Source organism: Engystomops pustulosus, chromosome 10 (assembly GCF_040894005.1).
Source record: "Engystomops pustulosus chromosome 10, aEngPut4.maternal, whole genome shotgun sequence".
Lineage (NCBI taxonomy): Eukaryota > Metazoa > Chordata > Amphibia > Anura > Leptodactylidae > Engystomops > Engystomops pustulosus.
The window spans coordinates 164155-184387 of NC_092420.1; the positions used below are offsets into that span (position 1 = coordinate 164155).

At 52.8% G+C, this 20233-nt stretch overlaps 1 protein-coding gene across 4 annotated transcripts in view; it reads left to right on the plus strand.

Moving 5' to 3' along the window:
- LOC140103705 (sodium-coupled neutral amino acid transporter 3-like) overlaps positions 1-20233 on the plus strand; it is a 105278-nt gene that overhangs the window by 21746 nt on the left and 63299 nt on the right. For 3 of the 4 annotated variants that reach the window (XR_011850164.1, XM_072126898.1, XM_072126899.1), the window contains exon 1: positions 34-484. The exons of the other annotated variant lie outside the window; for it this stretch is intronic. The gene's annotated coding sequence lies outside the window, so the exon portion shown is untranslated. Of the gene's footprint in view, positions 1-33; positions 485-20233 lie in introns of those variants that run through there. 4 annotated transcript variants of the gene reach the window in all.

Sequence of the window (20233 nt, forward strand, 5' to 3'; positions counted from 1 at the left end):
GCTTTATAGCTGCTGCCCCCAGTGTAAGGATCAGAATCTGAGGGCACTGCCAGGCTCACACACAGGGCACTGCCAGGCTCACACACAGGGCACTGCCAGGATCATATACAGGGCACTGCCAGGCTAACTCACAGGGCACTGCCAGGCTAACACACAGGGCACTGCCAGGATCATATACAGGGCACTGCCAAGATCATACACAGGGCACTGCCAGGCTCACACACAGGGCACTGCCAGGATCATATACAGGGCACTGCCAGGATCATACACAGGGCACTGCCAGGCTCACACACAGGGCACTGCCAGGCTCACACACAGGGCACTGCCAGGATCATACACAGGGCACTGCCAGGCTCACACACAGGGCACTGCCAGGCTCACACACAGGGCACTGCTAGGCTCCTACATCAGGCGCTCACAGCCTCCTATACCGGATACTGCCAGCTTCCATTCCCTGCTCCTCCGCTCCAGACTCTCCACACACGTGAGTACAGAGCCGGCTGTGCCGGAGCATACTGTCTGCCGTTCATCTTTGCAGGATTCGTATATGATCAGCTGTGCGAACAGTATATGTTCAGCTGTCTGAGGAGTATATGGTCAGCTGTGTGGAGCTACACTGCTAAAAGTACAGAGTATATGATCAGCTGTGCGCAGCTGTACACGGTGTATATGGTCAACTGTATGGAGCTACACTATTAAAGTACAGGGTTTATGATCAGCTTTGCTTACGGTATATACGGTCAGCTGTATGGAGCTACGCTATTTAAGTACAACGTATATGGTCAGCTGTGCATATTGTATATTTGATCAAGTGTACATATGGCCAGCTGTGCGGAGAGTATATGGTCAGTTGTATGGAGCTTCAATTCTAAAAGTACAAAGTATATGGTCACCTATGAATACTGTGCGCAGGGTATATGGTCACCTGTGCGCAGGGTATATGGTCGGCTGTTCGCAGGGTGTATGGTCGGCTGTGCGCAGGGTATATGGTCGGCTGTGCGCAGGGTATATGGTCGGCTGTGCGCAGGGTATATGGTCGGCTGTGCGCAGGGTATATGGTCGGCTGTGCGCAGGGTATATGGTCACCTGTGCGCAGGGTATATGGTTGGCCGTGCGCAGGGCATATGGTCGGCTGTGTGCAGGGTATATGGTTGGCTGTGCGCAGGGTATATGGTTGGCTGTGCGCAGGGTATATGGTTGGCTGTGCGCAGGGTATATGGTTGGCTGTGCGCAGGGTATATGGTTGGCTGTGCGCAGGGTATATGGTTGGCTGTGCGCAGGGTATATGGTTGGCCGTGCGCAGGGTATATGGTTGGCCGTGCGCAGGGTATATGGTTGGCCGTGCGCAGGGTATATGGCTGGCTGTGCGCAGGGTATATGGTTGGCTGTGCGCAAGGTATATGGTTGGCCGTGCGCAGGGTATATGGCTGGCTGTGCGCAGGGTATATGGTTGGCCGTGCGCAGGGTATATGGTTGGCCGTGCGCAGGGTATATGGCTGGCTGTGCGCAGGGTATATGGCTGGCTGTGCGCAGGGTATATGGTTGGCTGTGCGCAGGGTATATGGTTGGCTGTGCGCAAGGTATATGGTTGGCTGTGCGCAGGGTATATGGTCGGCTGTGCGCAGGGTATATGGTCGGCTGTGTACTGGGTATATGTACCTGTCGTACGGTTGTATCCTGTGTATATGGTCATACTGTATAGACCTGTAGTACTGTTGTATCCTGAGTACAGGGTCAGACTGTGGATACACCTGTAGTACGCTTGTATCCTGTATACATGGTCAGACTGTGGATACACCTGTAGTACGCTTGTATCCTGTATACATGGTCAGACTGTGGATACACCTGTAGTACGCTTGTATCCTGAGTACATGGTCAGGCTGTGGATACACCTGTAGTACGGTTGTATCCTGTATACATGGTCAGACTGTGGATACACCTGTAGTACGCTTGTATCCTGTATACATGGTCAAGCTGTGGATACACCTGTAGTACGCCCGTATCCTGTATACATGGTCAGGCTGTGGATACACCTGTAGTACGCTTGTATCCTGAGTACATGATCAGGCTGTGGATACACCTGTAGTACGGTTGTATCCTGTATACATGGTCAAGCTGTGGATACACCTGTAGCATGGTTGTATCTGGTATACATGGTCAGACTGTGGATACACCTGTAGTACGGTTGTATCCTGTATACATGGTCAGGCTGTGGATATACCTGTAGTACGCCTGTATCCTGTATAAATGGCCAGGCTGTGGATATACCTGTAGTACGGTGGTATCCTGTATACATGGGCAGACTGTGGATACACCTATAGTACGGTTGTATCCTGTATACAGGGTCAGGCTGTGGATACACCTGTAGTACGTTGTATCCTGAGTGCATGGGCAGACTGTGGATACACCTATAGTACGGTTGTATCCTGTATACATGGTCAGGCTGTGGATATACCTGTAGTACGCCTGTATCCTGTATAAATGGTCAGGCTGTGGATATACCTGTAGTACGGTGGTATCCTGTATACATGGGCAGACTGTGGATACACCTATAGTACGGTTGTATCCTTTATACATGGGAAGACTGTGGAAACACCTATAGTATGGTTGTATCCTGTATACATGGTCAGGCTGTGTATACTCCTGTAGTACGGTTGTATCCTGTATACAGGGTCAGGCTGTGGATATACCTGTAGTACGGTTCAATCCTGTATACATGGTCAGGCTGTGGATACACCTGTAGTAAGGTTGTATCCTGTATACAGGGTCAGGCTGTGGATACACCTGTAGTACGGTTGTATCCTGAGTACATGGTCAGGCTGTGGATACACCTGTAGTACGGTTGTATCCTGAGTACATGGTCAGGCTGTGGATACACCTGTAGTACGGTTGTATCCAGTATACAGGGTCAGACTGTGGATACACCTGTAGTACGGTTGTATCCTGAGTACATGGTCAGGCTGTGGATACACCTGTAGTACGCTTGTATCCTGAGTATATGGGCAGACTGTGGATACACCTGTAGTACGCTTGTATCCTGAGTATATGGGCAGACTGTGGATACACCTACAGTACGGTTGTATCCTGTATACATGGTCAGACTGGATATACCTGTAGTACGATTGTATCCTGTATACATGGTCAGGCTGTGGATATATTTGTAGTACGGTGGTATCCTGTATACATGGTCAGGCTGTGTATACTCCTGTAGTACGGTTGTATCCTGTATACAGGGTCAGGCTGTGGATATACCTGTAGTACGGTTCAATCCTGTATACATGGTCAGGCTGTGGATACACCTGTAGTAAGGTTGTATCCTGTATACAGGGTCAGGCTGTGGATACACCTGTAGTACGGTTGTATCCTGAGTACATGGTCAGGCTGTGGATACACCTGTAGTACGGTTGTATCCTGTATACAGGGTCAGGCTGTGAATACACCTGTAGTACGGTTGTATCCTGAGTACATGGTCAGGCTGTGGATACACCTGTAGTACGGTTGTATCCAGTATACAGGGTCAGACTGTGGATACACCTGTAGTACGGTTGTATCCTGAGTACATGGTCAGGCTGTGGATACACCTGTAGTACGCTTGTATCCTGAGTATATGGGCAGACTGTGGATACACCTGTAGTACGCTTGTATCCTGAGTATATGGGCAGACTGTGGATACACCTACAGTACGGTTGTATCCTGTATACATGGTCAGACTGGATATACCTGTAGTACGATTGTATCCTGTATACATGGTCAGGCTGTGGATATATTTGTAGTACGGTGGTATCCTGTATACATGGGCAGAATGTGGATACACCTATAGTACGGTTGTATCCTTTATACATGGGAAGACTGTGGATACACCTATAGTATGGTTGTATCCTGTATACATGGGAAAACTGTGTATACTCCTGTAGTACGGTTGTATCCTGTATACAGGGTCAGGCTGTGGATATACCTGTAGTACGGTTGGATCCTGTATACATGGTCAGGCTGTGGATATACATGTAGTACGGTTGTATCCTGTATACAGGGTCAGGCTGTGGATACACCTGTAGTACGGTTGTATCCTGAGTACATGGTCATGCTGTGGATACACCTGTAGTACGGTTGTATACAGGGTCAGACTGTGGATACACCTGTAGTACGGTTGTATCCTGAGTACATGGTCAGGCTGTGGATACACCTGTAGTACGCTTGTATCCTGAGTATATGGGCAGACTGTGGATACACCTGTAGTACGCTTGTATCCTGAGTATATGGGCAGACTGTGGATACACCTACAGTACGGTTGTATCCTGTATACATGGTCAGGTTGTGGATACACCTGTAGTACGGTTGTATCCTGTATACAGGGTCAGGCTGTGGATACACCTGTAGTACGGTTGTATCCTGAGTACATGGTCAGGCTGTGGATACACCTGTAGTACGGTGGTATCCTGTATACATGGTCAGGTTGTGGATACACCTGTAGTACGGTTGTATCCTGAGTACATGGTCAGGCTGTGGATACACCTGTAGTACGGTTGTATCCTGAGTACATGGTCAGGCTGTGGTTACACCAGTAGTACGCTTGTATCCTGAGTATATGGGCAGACTGTGGATACACCTGTAGTACGCTTGTATCCTGAGTATATGGGCAGACTGTGGATACACCTACAGTACGATTGTATCCTGTATACATGGTCAGGTTGTGGATACACCTGTAGTACGGTTGTATCCTGTATACAGGGTCAGGCTGTGAATACACCTGTAGTACGGTTGTATCCTGAGTACATGGTCAGGCTGTGGATACCCCTGTTATACGGTTGTATCCAGTATACAGGGTCAGACTGTGGATACACCTGTAGTACGGTTGTATCCTGAGTATATGGGCAGACTGTGGATACACCTGTAGTACTGTTGTATCCTGAGTACATGGTCAGGCTGTGGATACACCTGTAGTACGCTTGTATCCTGAGTATATGGGCAGACTGTGGATACACCTGTAGTACGCTTGTATCCTCAGTATATGGGCAGACTGTGGATACACCTACAGTACGGTTGTATCCTGTATACATGGTCAGGTTGTAGATACACCTGTAGTACGGTTGTATCCTGAGTACATGGTCAGACTTGATATACCTGTAGTACGATTGTATCCTGTATACATGGTCAGGCTGTGGATACACCTGTAGTACGGTTGTATCCTGTATACATGGTCAGGTTGTGGATACACCTGTAGTACGGTTGTATCCTGAATACATGGTCAGACTGGATATACCTGCAGTACGATTGTATCCTGTATACATGGTCAGGCTGTGGATACACCTGTAGTACGGTTGTATCCTGTATACAGGGTCAGGCTGTGGATATACCTGTATTACGGTTGTATCCTGTATACATGGTCAGGCTGTGGATACACCTGTAGTACGCCTGTATCCTGTATACATGGTCAGGCTGTGGATACACCTGTAGTACGGTTGTATCCTGTATACATGGTCAGGTTGTGGATACACCTGTAGTACGGTTGTATCCTGAGTACATGGTCAGACTGGATATACCTGTAGTACGATTGTATCCTGTATACATGGTCAGGCTGTGGATACACCTGTAGTACGGTTGTATCCTGTATACAGGGTCAGGCTGTGGATATACCTGTATTACGGTTGTATCCTGTATACATGGTAAGGCTGTGTATACTCCTGTAGTACGGTTGTATCCTGTATACAGGGTCAGGCTGTGGATATACCTGTAGTACGGTTGTATCCTGTATACATGGTCAGGCTGTGTATACTCCTGTAGTACGGTTGTATCCTGTATACAGGGTCAGGCTGTGGATATACCTGTAGTACGGTTGTATCCTGTATACAGGGTCAGGCTGTGGATTCACCTGTAGTACGGTTGTATCCTGTATACATGGTCAGGCTGTGGATACACCTGTAGTACGGTTGTATCCTGTATACAGGGTCAGGCTGTGGATACACCTGTAGTACGGTTGTATCCTGAGTACATGGTCAGGCTGTGGATACACCTGTAGTACGGTTGTATCCAGTATACAGGGTCAGACTGTGGATACACCTGTAGTACGGTTGTATCCTGAGTACATGGTCAGGCTGTGGATACACCTGTGGTAAGCTTGTATCCTGAGTATATGGGCAGACTGTGGATACACCTGTAGTACGCTTGTATCCTGTGTATATGGGCAGACTGTGGATACACCTACAGTACGGTTGTATCCTGTATACATGGTCAGGTTGTGGATACACCTGTAGTACGGTTGTATCCTGTATACAGGGTAAGGCTGTGGATACACCTGTAGTACGGTTGTATCCTGAGCACATGGTCAGGCTGTGGATACACCTGTAGTACGGTTGTATCCAGTATACAGGGTCAGACTGTGGATACACCTGTAGTACGGTTGTATCCTGAGTACATGGTCAGGCTGTGGATCCACCTCTAGTACGCTTGTATCCTGAGTATATGGGCAGACTGTGGATACACCTACAGTACGGTTGTATCCTGTATACATGGTCAGGTTGTGGATACACCTGTACGGTTGTATCCTGTATACAGGGTCAGGCTGTGGATACACCTGTAGTACGGTTGTATCCAGTATACAGGGTCAGACTGTGGATACACCTGTAGTACGCTTGTATCCTGAGTATATGGGCAGACTGTGGATACACCTACAGTATGGTTGTATCCTGTATACATGGTCAGGTTGTGGATACACCTGTAGTACGGTTGTATCCTGAGTACATGGTCAGACTGGATATACCTGTAGTACGATTGTATCCTGTATACATGGTCAGGCTGTGGATACACCTGTAGTACGGTTGTATCCTGTATACAGGGTCAGGCTGTGGATATACCTGTATTACGGTTGTATCCTGTATACAGGGTCAGACTGTGGATACACCTGTAGTACGGTTGTATCCTGTATACAGGGTCAGGCTGTGGATACACCTGTAGTACGGTTGTATCCTGTATACATGGTCAGGCTGTGGATACACCTGTAGTACGGTTGTATCCTGTATACATGGTCAGGCTGTGGTTACACCTGTAGTACGGTTGTATCCTGTATACATGGTCAGGCTGTGGATACACCTGTAGTACGCTTGTATCCTGTATACATGGTCAGGCTGTGGATACACCTGTAGTACGGTTGTATCCTATATACATGGTCAGGCTGTGGTTACACCTGTATTACGGTTGTATCCTGTATACATGGTCAGGCTGTGGATACACCTGTAGTAGGCTTGTATCCTGTATACATGGTCAGGCTGTGGATACACCTGTAGTACGGTTGTATCCGGTATACATAGTCAGACTGGATACACCTGTAGTACGGTTGTATCCTGAGTACATGGTCAGGCTGTGGATACACCTGTAGTACGGTTGTATCCGGTATACATGGTCAGACTGGATACACCTGTAGTACGGTTGTATCCTGAGTACATGGTCAGGCTGTGGATACACCTGTAGTACGGTTGTATCCTGAGTATATGGGCAGACTGTGGATACACCTACAGTACGGTTGTATCCTGTATACATGGTCAGGTTGTGGATACACCTGTAGTACGGTTGTATCCTGAGTACATGGTCAGACTGGATATACCTGTAGTACGATTGTATCCTGTATACATGGTCAGGCTGTGGATACACCTGTAGTATGGTTGTATCCTGAGTACATGGTCAGACTGGATATTCCTGTAGTACGATTGTATCCTGTATACATGGTCAGACTGGATATACCTGTAGTACGATTGTATCCTGTATACATGGTCAGGCTGTGGATACACCTGTAGTACGGTTGTATCCTGTATACAGGGTCAAGCTGTGGATATACCTGTATTACGGTTGTATCCTGTATACAGGGTCAGACTGTGGATACACCTGTAGTACGGTTGTATCCTGTATACAGGGTCAGGCTGTGGATACACCTGTAGTACGGTTGTATCCTGTATACATGGTCAGGCTGTGGTTACACCTGTAGTACGGTTGTATCCTGTATACATGGTCAGGCTGTGGATACACCTGTAGTACGCTTGTATCCTGTATACATGGTCAGGCTGTGGATACACCTGTAGTACGGTTGTATCCGGTATACATGGTCAGACTGGATATACCTTTAGTACGATTGTATCCTGTATACATGGTCAGGCTGTGGATATACCTGTATTACGGTTGTATCCTGTATACTGGGTCAGACTGTGGATACACCTGTAGTACGCCTGTATACTGTATACATGGTCAGGCTGTGGATATACCTGTAGTAGGGATAATGTATGGAGGGAGGGGCAGCAGATAATGTATGGAGGAGGGGCAGCGGATAATGTATGGAGGGGGGGCAGCGGATAATGTATGGAGGGAGGGGCAGCGGATAATGTATGGAGGGAGGGGCAGCAGATAATGTATGGAGGTAGGGGCAGCAGATAATGTATGGAGTGGGGGGGCAGCGGATAATGTATGGAGTGGGGGGGCAGCGGATAATGTATGGAGGGAGGGGCAGCAGATAATGTATGGAGGAGGGGCAGCGGATAATGTATGGAGGGGGGGCAGCGGATAATGTATGGAGGGGGGGCAGCGGATAATGTATGGAGGGAGGGGCAGCAGATAATGTATGGAGGTAGGGGCAGCAGATAATGTATGGAGTGGGGGGGCAGCAGATAATGTATGGAGGGGGGGCAGCGGATAATGTATGGAGGGGGGGCAGCGGATAATGTATGGAGGGAGGGGCAGCGGATAATGTATGGAGGGAGGGGCAGCAGATAATGTATGGAGGTAGGGGCAGCAGATAATGTATGGAGTGGGGGGGCAGCGGATAATGTATGGAGTGGGGGGGCAGCGGATAATGTATGGAGTGGGGGGGCAGCAGGTAATGTATGGAGTGGGGGGGCAGCGGATAATGTATGGAGTGGGGGGGCAGCGGATAATGTATGGAGTGGGGGGGGCAGAGGATAATGTATGGAGGGGGGCAGCGGATAATGTATGGAGTGGGGGGGCAGCGGATAATGTATGGAGGGGAGGCAGCGGATAATGTATGGAGTGGGGGGGCAGAGGATAATGTATGGAGGGGGGCAGCGGATAATGTATGGAGTGGGGGGGCAGCGGATAATGTATGGAGGGGGGGCAGCGGATAATGTATGGAGGGGGGGCAGCGGATAATGTATGGAGTGGGGGGCAGCGGATAATGTATGGAGTGGGGGCAGCGGATAATGTATGGAGTGGGGGGCAGCGGATAATGTATGGAGTGGGGGCAGCGGATAATGTATGGAGTGGGGGGCAGCGGATAATGTATGGAGTGGGGGGGCAGTGGATAATGTATGGAGTGGGGGGGCAGCGGATAATGTATGGAGGGGGGCAGCGGATAATGTATGGAGTGGGGGGCAGCGGATAATGTATGGAGTGGGGGGGCAGAGGATAATGTATGGAGGGAGGGGCAGCGGATAATGTATGGAGGGAGGGGCAGCGGATAATGTATGGAGGGGGGGCAGCGGATAATGTATGGAGGGGGGCAGCGGATAATGTATGGAGTGGGGGGGCAGCGGATAATGTATGGAGTGGGGGGGCAGCGGATAATGTATGGAGGGGGGGCAGCGGATAATGTATGGAGGGGGGGCAGCGGATAATGTATGGAGTGGGGGGGCAGTGGATAATGTATGGAGTGGGGGGCAGCGGATAATGTATGGAGTGGGGGGCAGCGGATAATGTATGAAGTGGGGGGCAGCGGATAATGTATGGAGTGGGGGGCAGCGGATAATGTATGGAGTGGGGGGGCAGCGGATAATGTATGGAGGGAGGGGCAGCGGATAATGTATGGAGGAGGGGCAGCAGATAATGTATGGAGGGAGGGGCAGCGGATAATGTATGGAGGGAGGGGCAGCGGATAATGTATGGAGTGGGGGCAGCGGATAATGTATGGAGTGGGGGCAGCGGATAATGTATGGAGTGGGGGGCAGCGGATAATGTATGGAGTGGGGGGGCAGCGTATAATGTATGGAGGGGGGGCAGCGGATAATGTATGGAGTGGGGGCAGCGGATAATGTATGGAGTGGGGGCAGCGGATAATGTATGGAGTGGGGGCAGCGGATAATGTATGGAGGAGGGGCAGCAGATAATGTATGGAGGGAGGGGCAGCGGATAATGTATGGAGTGGGGGGGCAGCGGATAATGTATGGAGGGAGGGGCAGCGGATAATGTATGGAGGAGGGGCAGCGGATAATGTATGGAGGGAGGGGCAGCGGATAATGTATGGAGTGGGGGCAGCGGATAATGTATGGAGTGGGGGCAGCGGATAATGTATGGAGTGGGGGCAGCGGATAATGTATGGAGTGGGGGGCAGCGGATAATGTATGGAGTGGGGGGGCAGCGTATAATGTATGGAGGGGGGGCAGCGGATAATGTATGGAGTGGGGGCAGCGGATAATGTATGGAGTGGGGGCAGCGGATAATGTATGGAGTGGGGGGGCAGCGGATAATGTATGGAGTGGGGGGGCAGCGGATAATGTATGGAGGGGGGGCAGCGGATAATGTATGGAGGGGGGACAGCGGATAATGTATGGAGGGGGGGCAGCGGATAATGTATGGAGTGGGGGGCAGCGGATAATGTATGGAGTGGGGGACAGCGGATAATGTATGGAGTGGGGGGGCAGAGGATAATGTATGGAGTGGGGGGGCAGAGGATAATGTATGGAGGGGGGCAGCGGATAATGTATGGAGGGGGGGCAGAGGATAATGTATGGAGGGGGGGCAGCGGATAATGTATGGAGGGGGGACAGCGGATAATGTATGGAGTGGGGGGCAGCGGATAATGTATGGAGTGGGGGACAGCGGATAATGTATGGAGTGGGGGGGCAGAGGATAATGTATGGAGTGGGGGGGCAGAGGATAATGTATGGAGGGGGGCAGCGGATAATGTATGGAGGGGGGGCAGAGGATAATGTATGGAGGGGGGGCAGCGGATAATGTATGGAGGGGGAGGCAGCGGATAATGTATGGAGGGGGGGCAGCGTATAATGTATGGAGGGGGGCAGCGGATAATGTATGGAGTGGGGGGGCAGCGGATAATGTATGGAGTGGGGGGGCAGCGGATAATGTATGGAGGGGGGGCAGCGGATAATGTATGGAGGGGGGGCAGCGGATAATGTATGGAGTGGGGGGGCAGTGGATAATGTATGGAGTGGGGGGCAGCGGATAATGTATGGAGTGGGGGGCAGCGGATAATGTATGGAGTGGGGGCAGCGGATAATGTATGGAGTGGGGGGGCAGAGGATAATGTATGGAGGGAGGGGCAGCGGATAATGTATGGAGGAGGGGCAGCAGATAATGTATGGAGGGAGGGGCAGCGGATAATGTATGGAGTGGGGGCAGCGGATAATGTATGGAGTGGGGGCAGCGGATAATGTATGGAGTGGGGGCAGCGGATAATGTATGGAGTGGGGGGCAGCGGATAATGTATGGAGTGGGGGGGCAGCGTATAATGTATGGAGGGGGGGCAGCGGATAATGTATGGAGTGGGGGCAGCGGATAATGTATGGAGTGGGGGCAGCGGATAATGTATGGAGTGGGGGGGCAGCGGATAATGTATGGAGTGGGGGGGCAGCGGATAATGTATGGAGGGGGGGCAGCGGATAATGTATGGAGGGGGGACAGCGGATAATGTATGGAGGGAGGGGCAGCAGATAATGTATGGAGGGAGGGGCAGCGGATAATGTATGGAGTGGGGGGGCAGCGGATAATGTATGGAGTGGGGGGGCAGCGGATAATGTATGGAGGGGGGGCAGCGGATAATGTATGGAGGGGGGGCAGCGGATAATGTATGGAGTGGGGGGCAGCGGATAATGTATGGAGTGGGGGGCAGCGGATAATGTATGGAGTGGGGGACAGCGGATAATGTATGGAGTGGGGGGGCAGAGGATAATGTATGGAGTGGGGGGGCAGAGGATAATGTATGGAGGGGGGCAGCGGATAATGTATGGAGGGGGGGCAGAGGATAATGTATGGAGGGGGGGCAGCGGATAATGTATGGAGGGGGGACAGCGGATAATGTATGGAGTGGGGGGCAGCGGATAATGTATGGAGTGGGGGACAGCGGATAATGTATGGAGTGGGGGGGCAGAGGATAATGTATGGAGGGGGGGCAGCGGATAATGTATGGAGGGGGGACAGCGGATAATGTATGGAGTGGGGGGCAGCGGATAATGTATGGAGTGGGGGACAGCGGATAATGTATGGAGTGGGGGGGCAGAGGATAATGTATGGAGTGGGGGGGCAGAGGATAATGTATGGAGGGGGGCAGCGGATAATGTATGGAGGGGGGGCAGAGGATAATGTATGGAGGGGGGGCAGCGGATAATGTATGGAGGGGGAGGCAGCGGATAATATATGGGGGTCCCAAAAGCATTTCTTTCCAAGGAATCTCTTCTTTTGGAAGCTGTGAGTGACCTCCTATAGGGGCAGGAATTCTATCCATATGTTGTGTGTTTAGCTATAGGTCAGGGCTAGCTCATGTTATTGCTTTCTGGTATCAGCTACGCGAGACAGGTCTACACAAGTTACTACATGTAATTTCTCTCTGTTATGGCTGTCTAGGCTGTGTAAGTGGGGATTACTGCATGTTACTGCTCTCTGTTATCAGCCATTTCATGCTGTGACTGCTTAATCCTGTGTTAGTGACCTCTCTGTATTTCTATATATCAATGGAATTCTCTCAGCGTGAGTGGGATTAGCAGCCGCGGCACCAAGAACAACTGGATCAGCGGTTACAGTACATTGTGCCCGGTGCGCTGGTTACAGTACATTGTGCCCGGTGCGCTGGTTACAGTACAGTGTGCCCGGTGCGTTGGTTTCAGAACAGTGTGTGTCGGTGCGCTGGTTACAGTACAGTGTGTGTCGGTGCGCTGGTTACAGTACAGTGTGCCCGGTGCGCTGGTTACAGTACAGTGTGTGTCGGTGCGCTGGTTACAGTACAGTGTGTGTCGGTGTGCTGGTTACAGTACAGTGTGTGTCGGTGCGCTTTTTACAGTACAGTGTGCCCGGTGCGCTGGTTACAGTACAGTGTCAGTACGCTGGTTACAGTACCGTGTGCCCGGTGCGCTGGTTACTGTACAGTGTGTCGGTACGCTTGTTACTGTACAGTGTGTGTCGGTACGCTTGTTACTGTACAGTGTGTGTCGGTGCGCTGGTTACTGTACAGTGTGTGTCGGTGCGCTGGTTACAGTACAGTGTGTCGGTACGCTGGTTACAGTAGAGTGTGTGCCCGGTGCGCTGGTTACAGTACAGTGTGTGCCCGGTGCGCTGGTTACAGTACAGTGTGTGTCGGTGCGCTGGTTACAGTACAGTGTGTCGGTACGCTTGTTACAGTACAGTGTGTGTCGGTGCGCTGGTTACTGTACAGTGTGTGTGGGTGCGCTGGTTACAGTACAGTGTGTCGGTACGCTGGTTACAGTAGAGTGTGTGCCCGGTGCGCTGGTTACTGTACAGTGTGTGTCGGTGCACTGGTTACAGTACAGTGTGCCCGGTGCGCTGGTTACAGTACAGTGTGTGTCGGTGCGCTGGTTACAGTACAGTGTGTGTCCGTGCGCTGGTTACAGTACAGTGTGCCCGGTGCGCTGGTTACAGTACAGTGTGTGTCGGTGCGCTGGTTACAGTACAGTGTGTGTCGGTGCGCTGGTTACAGTACAGTGTGTCGGTACGCTGGTTACAGTACAGTGTGCCCGGTGCGCTGGTTACAGTACAGTGTGTGTCGGTGCGCTGGTTACAGTACAGTGTGTGTCGGTGCGCTGGTTACAGTACAGTGTGTGTCGGTGCGCTGGTTACAGTACAGTGTGTGTCGGTACGCTGGTTAAAGTACAGTGTGTGTCGGTACGCTGGTTAAAGTACAGTGTGCCCGGTGCGCTGGTTACAGTACAGTGTGTGCCCGGTGCGCTGGTTACTGTACAGTGTGTGTCGGTGCCCTGGTTACAGTACAGTGTGTCGGTACGCTTGTTACAGTACAGTGTGTGTCGGTGCGCTGGTTACTGTACAGTGTGTGTCGGTGCGCTGGTTACAGTACAGTGTGTCGGTACGCTGGTTACAGTACAGTGTGTGCCCGGTGCGCTGGTTACAGTACAGTGTGTGTCGGTGCGCTGGTTACAGTACAGTGTGTGTCCGTGCGCTGGTTACAGTACAGTGTGCCCGGTGCGCTGGTTACAGTACAGTGTGTGTCGGTGCGCTGGTTACAGTACAGTGTGTCGGTACGCTGGTTACAGTACAGTGTGCCCGGTGCGCTGGTTACAGTACAGTGTGTGTCGGTGCGCTGTTACAGTACAGTGTGCCCGGTGCGCTGGTTACAGTACAGTGTGTGCCCGGTGCGCTGGTTACAGTACAGTGTGTGCCCGGTGCGCTGGTTACAGTACAGTGTGTGTCGGTGCGCTGGTTACAGTACAGTGTGCCCGGTGCGCTGGTTACAGTACAGTGTGCCCGGTGCGCTGGTTACAGTACAGTGTCAGTACGCTGGTTACAGTACCGTGTGCCCGGTGCGCTGGTTACAGTACAGTGTGTGTCGGTACGCTGGTTAAAGTACAGTGTGCCCGGTGCGCTGGTTACAGTACAGTGTGTGCCCGGTGCTCTGGTTACTGTACAGTGTGTGTCGGTGCGCTGGTTACAGTACAGTGTGTCAGTACGCTTGTTACAGTACAGTGTGTGTCAATTCGCTGGTTACAGTACAGTGTGCCCGGTGCGCTGGTTACAGTACAGTGTGTGTCGGTGCGCTGGTTACAGTACAGTGTGTGTCCGTGCGCTGGTTACAGTACAGTGTGTGTCGGTGCGCTGGTTACAGTACAGTGTGCCCGGTGCGCTGGTTACAGTACAGTGTGTGTCGGTGCGCTGGTTACAGTACAGTGTGTGTTGGTGCGCTGGTTACAGTACAGTGTGTGTCGGTGCGCTGGTTACAGTACAGTGTGCCCGGTGCGCTGGTTACAGTACAGTGTGTGTCGGTGCGCTGGTTACAGTACCGTGTGCCCGGTGAGCTGGTTACAGTACCGTGTGTGTCGGTGCGCTGGTTACAGTACAGTGTGTGTCGGTGCGCTGGTTACAGTACAGTGTGTGTCGGTGCGCTGGTTACAGTATAGTGTGTGTCGGTGCGCTGGTTACAGTACAGTGTGTGTCGGTGCGCTGGTTACAGTACAGTGTGTGTCGGTGCGCTGGTTACAGTACAGTGTGTCGGTGCGCTGGTTACAGTACAGTGTGCCCAGTGCACTGGTTACATGTATTAGCGCCTGACAGATGGGGTGACACTTGCTGGGGGGTGCTGCACCCTCGGTCTTGCTCGTGTTTACTCTCCTGCTTTGCAGCTGCACACGGTGACACTTGCATCATCCACAGCTGCAGATGCGTTACAGTTACAGCAGGTTACACATTAATCCTCCCATTCACGTAAATCAGCAGCAACAACAAATCTGACCCCCCATGACACTAGTACTGCCCGGAGCTCCTCTATAGATCACCTATAGCACCTCCATGAATGGCATCTGTCACCTGTAGCACCTCCATGTATAATGTCCATTACCTATAGCACCTTCATGTATGGCATCTGTCACCTGTAGCACCTCCATGTATAATGTCCATTACCTATAGCACCTTCATGTATGGCATCTGTCACCTATAGCACCTCCATGTATGGCATCTGTCACCTGTAGCACCTCCATGTATAATGTCCATTACCTATAGCACCTCCATGTATGGCATCTGTCACCTATAGCACCTCCATGTATGGCATCTGTCACCTGTAGCACCTCCATGTATGGCATCTGTCACCTGTAGCACCTCCATGTATAATGTCCATTACCTATAGCACCTCCATGTATGGCATCTGTCACCTATAGCACCTCCATGTATGGCATCTGTCACCTATAGCACCTCCATGTTTGGCATCTGTCACCTGTAGCACCTCCATGTATGGCATCTGTCACCTATAGCACCTCCATGTATGGCATCTGTCACCTATAGCACCTCCATGAATGGCATCTGTCACCTGTAGCACCTCCATGTATAATGTCCATTACCTATAGCATCTCCATGTATGGCATCTGTCACCTATAGCACCTCCATGTATGGCATCTGTCACCTATAGCACCTCCATGTATAGTATCTGTCACCTATAGCACCTCCATGTATAATGTCCATTACCTATAGCACCTTCATGTATGACATCTGTCACCTGTAGCACCTTCATGTATGGCATCTGTCACCTGTAGCACCTCCATGTATGGCATCTGTCACCTATAGCACCTTCATGTATAGCGTTCATCACATTTATAGTATCTGTACCTAGTGTACTGCTATAGCACCTTTGTGATGGGGTCTGTCACCTGTGATACAGGGTCTGTTACTTATAGAGCCCATCATATTTCATATATCACCCAGAGCATCTTGTTGTTCAGCATATATCATCTCTGTCACCTATAGCGCCTCCCTGTGCAGTGTCCTTCTCTGTCACCTATAGCGCCTCCCTGTGCAGTGTCCTTCTCTGTCACCTATAGCGCCTCCCTGTGCAGCGTCCTTCTCTGTCACCTATAGCGCCTCCCTGTGCAGTGTCCTTCTCTGTCACCTATAGCACCTCCCTGTGCAGGGTCCTTCTCTGTCACCTATAGCACCTCCCTGTGCAGTGTCCTTCTCTGTCACCTATAGCGCCTCCCTGTGCAGTGTCCTTCTCTGTCACCTATAGCACCTCCCTGTGCAGTGTCCTTCTCTGTCACCTATAGCACCTCCCTGTGCAGTGTCCTTCTCTGTCACCTATAGCGCCTCCCTGTGCAGTGTCCTTCTCTGCTGGGGGTTGTGTTGCTGTAGTTCTGTTCCATGTTGTTCTTTCTAGTTATTGCCTCCCCTGCGGGGCAGAATGTTGTTGTTGCCCCCCTCTGTGCAGCAGGTTACAGCCCTGACATCAGGGGGTCACTCAGTGCCTCCCCCATGTTATATGTCCCCTCGCCCCTCATCTGCTCCTTCATCCTCCTCACATTCCACAGGTGCCTCATTTTTACTGATAATATTGTGCTGAAGAGCCCGTGGGGGGCGCCATCTGTTGTATGCCAAATCCTACAGCTCCTGGCCACGGCTGATAACAGAGAGCAATAGATGTCCTCCTCCTCTTCCCTCAGACTCCTCTCTCCTCCTCTTCTTCCCCCAGACCCCTCTGTCCTCCTCTTCTTCCTCCAGACCCCTCTGTCCTCCTCTTCTTCCCCCAGACCCCTCTGTCCTCTTCTTCCCCCAGACCCCTCTGTCCTCCTCTTCTTCCCCCAGACCCCTCTGTCCTCCTCTTCTTCCCCCAGACCCCTCTGTCCTCCTCTTCTTCCCCCAGACCCCTCTGTCCTCCTCTTCTTCCCCCAGACCCCTCTGTCCTCCTCTTCTTCCCCCAGACCCCTCTGTCCTCCTCTTCTTCCCCCAGACCCCTCTGTCCTCCTCTTCTTCCCCCAGACCCCTCTGTCCTCCTCTTCTTCCCCCAGACTCCTCTGTCCTCCTCTTCCCTCAGACCCCTCTGTCCTCCTCTTCTTCCCCCAGACCCCTCTGTCCTCCTCTTCTTCCCCCAGACCCCTCTGTCCTCCTCTTCTTCCCCCAGACCCCTCTGTCCTCCTCTTCTTCCCCCAGACCCCTCTGTCCTCCTCTTCTTCCCCCAGACCCCTCTGTCCTCCTCTTCTTCCCCCAGACCCCTCTGTCCTCCTCTTCTTCCCCCAGACCCCTCTGTCCTCCTCTTCTTCCCCCAGACCCCTCTGTCCTCCTCTTCTTCCCCCAGACCCCTCTGTCCTCCTCTTCTTCCCCCAGACCCCTCTGTCCTCCTCTTCTTCCCCCAGACCCCTTTGTCCTCCTCTTCTTCCCCCAGACCCCTCTGTCCTCCTCTTCTTCCCCCAGACCCCTCTGTCCTCCTCTTCTTCCCCCAGATCCCTCTGTCCTCCTCTTCTTCCCCCAGACCCCTCTGTCCTCCTCTTCTTCCCCCAGACTCCTCTGTCCTCCTCTTCTTCTCCCAGAACCCTCTGTCCTCCTCGTCTTCCCCCAGACCCCTCTGTCCTTCTCTTCTTCCCCCAGACTCCTCTGTCCTCCTCTTCCCTCAGACCCCTCTGTCCTCCTCCTCTTCCCCCAGACCCCTCTGTCCTCCTCTTCTTCCCTCAGACCCCTCTGTCCTCCTCCTCTTCCCCCAGACCCCTCTGTCCTCCTCTTCTTCCCCCAGACCCCTCTGTCCTCCTCTTCTTCCCCCAGACCCCTCTGTCCTCCTCTTCTTCCCCCAAACCCCTCTGTCCTCCTCTTCTTCCCCCAGACCCCTCTGTCCTCCTCTTCTTCCCCCAGACCCCTCTGTCCTCCTCTTCTTCCCCCAGATCCCTCTGTCCTCCTCTTCTTCCCCCAGACTCCTCTGTCCTCCTCTTCTTCTCTCAGAACCCTCTGTCCTCCTCTTCTTCCCCCAGACCCCTCTGTCCTTCTCTTCTTCCCCCAGACCCCTCTGTCCTCTTCTTCCCCCAGACCCCTCTGTCCGCCTCTTCCCCCAGACTCCTCTGTCCTCCTCCTCTTCCCCCAGACCCCTCTGTCCTCCTCTTCTTTCCCCAGACCCCTCTGTCCTCCTCTTCCCCCAGACCCCTCTGTCCTCCTCCTCTTCCCCCAGACCCCTCTGTCCTCCTCTTCTTTCCCCAGACCCCTCTGTCCTCTTCTTCCCCCAGACCCCTCTGTCCTCCTCTTCTTCCCCCAGACCCCTCTGTCCTCCTCTTCTTCCCCCAGACCCCTCTGTCCTCCTCTTCTTCCCCCAGACCCCTCTGTCCTCCTCTTCTGCCCCCAGACTCCTCTGTCCTCCTCTTCCCTCAGACCCCTCTGTCCTCCTCTTCTTCCCCCAGACCCCTCTGTCCTCCTCTTCTTCCCCCAGACCCCTCTGTCCTCCTCTTCTTCCCCCAGACCCCTCTGTCCTCCTCTTCTTCCCCCAGACCCCTCTGTCCTCCTCTTCTTCCCCCAGACCCCTCTGTCCTCCTCTTCTTCCCCCAGACCCCTCTGTCTTCCTCTTCTTCCCCCAGACTCCTCTGTCCTCCTCTTCTTCTCCCAGAACCCTCTGTCCTCCTCTTCTTCCCCCAGACCCCTCTGTCCTTCTCTTCTTCCCCCAGACCCCTCTGTCCTCTTCTTCCCCCAGACCCCTCTGTCCTCCTCTTCCCCCAGACTCCTCTGTCCTCCTCCTCTTCCCCCAGACCCCTCTGTCCTCCTCTTCTATCTCCAGACCCCTCTGTCCTCCTCTTCTTCCCCCAGACCCCTCTGTCCTCCTCTTCTTCCCCCAGACCCCTCTGTCCTCCTCTTCTTCCCCCAGACCCCTTTGTCCTCCTCTTCTTCCCCCAGACCCCTCTGTCCTCCTCTTCTTCCCCCAGACCCCTCTGTCCTCCTCTTCTTCCCCCAGATCCCTCTGTCCTCCTCTTCTTCCCCCAGACCCCTCTGTCCTCCTCTTCTTCCCCCAGACTCCTCTGTCCTCCTCTTCTTCTCCCAGAACCCTCTGTCCTCCTCGTCTTCCCCCAGACCCCTCTGTCCTTCTCTTCTTCCCCCAGACTCCTCTGTCCTCCTCTTCCCTCAGACCCCTCTGTCCTCCTCCTCTTCCCCCAGACCCCTCTGTCCTCCTCTTCTTCCCTCAGACCCCTCTGTCCTCCTCCTCTTCCCCCAGACCCCTCTGTCCTCCTCTTCTTCCCCCAGACCCCTCTGTCCTCCTCTTCTTCCCCCAGACCCCTCTGTCCTCCTCTTCTTCCCCCAAACCCCTCTGTCCTCCTCTTCTTCCCCCAGACCCCTCTGTCCTCCTCTTCTTCCCCCAGACCCCTCTGTCCTCCTCTTCTTCCCCCAGATCCCTCTGTCCTCCTCTTCTTCCCCCAGACTCCTCTGTCCTCCTCTTCTTCCCCCAGACTCCTCTGTCCTCCTCTTCTTCTCTCAGAACCCTCTGTCCTCCTCTTCTTCCCCCAGACCCCTCTGTCCTTCTCTTCTTCCCCCAGACCCCTCTGTCCTCTTCTTCCCCCAGACCCCTCTGTCCGCCTCTTCCCCCAGACTCCTCTGTCCTCCTCCTCTTCCCCCAGACCCCTCTGTCCTCCTCTTCTTTCCCCAGACCCCTCTGTCCTCCTCTTCCCCCAGACCCCTCTGTCCTCCTCCTCTTCCCCCAGACCCCTCTGTCCTCCTCCTCTTCCCCCAGACCCCTCTGTCCTCTTCTTCCCCCAGACCCCTCTGTCCTCCTCTTCTTCCCCCAGACCCCTCTGTCCTCCTCTTCTTCCCCCAG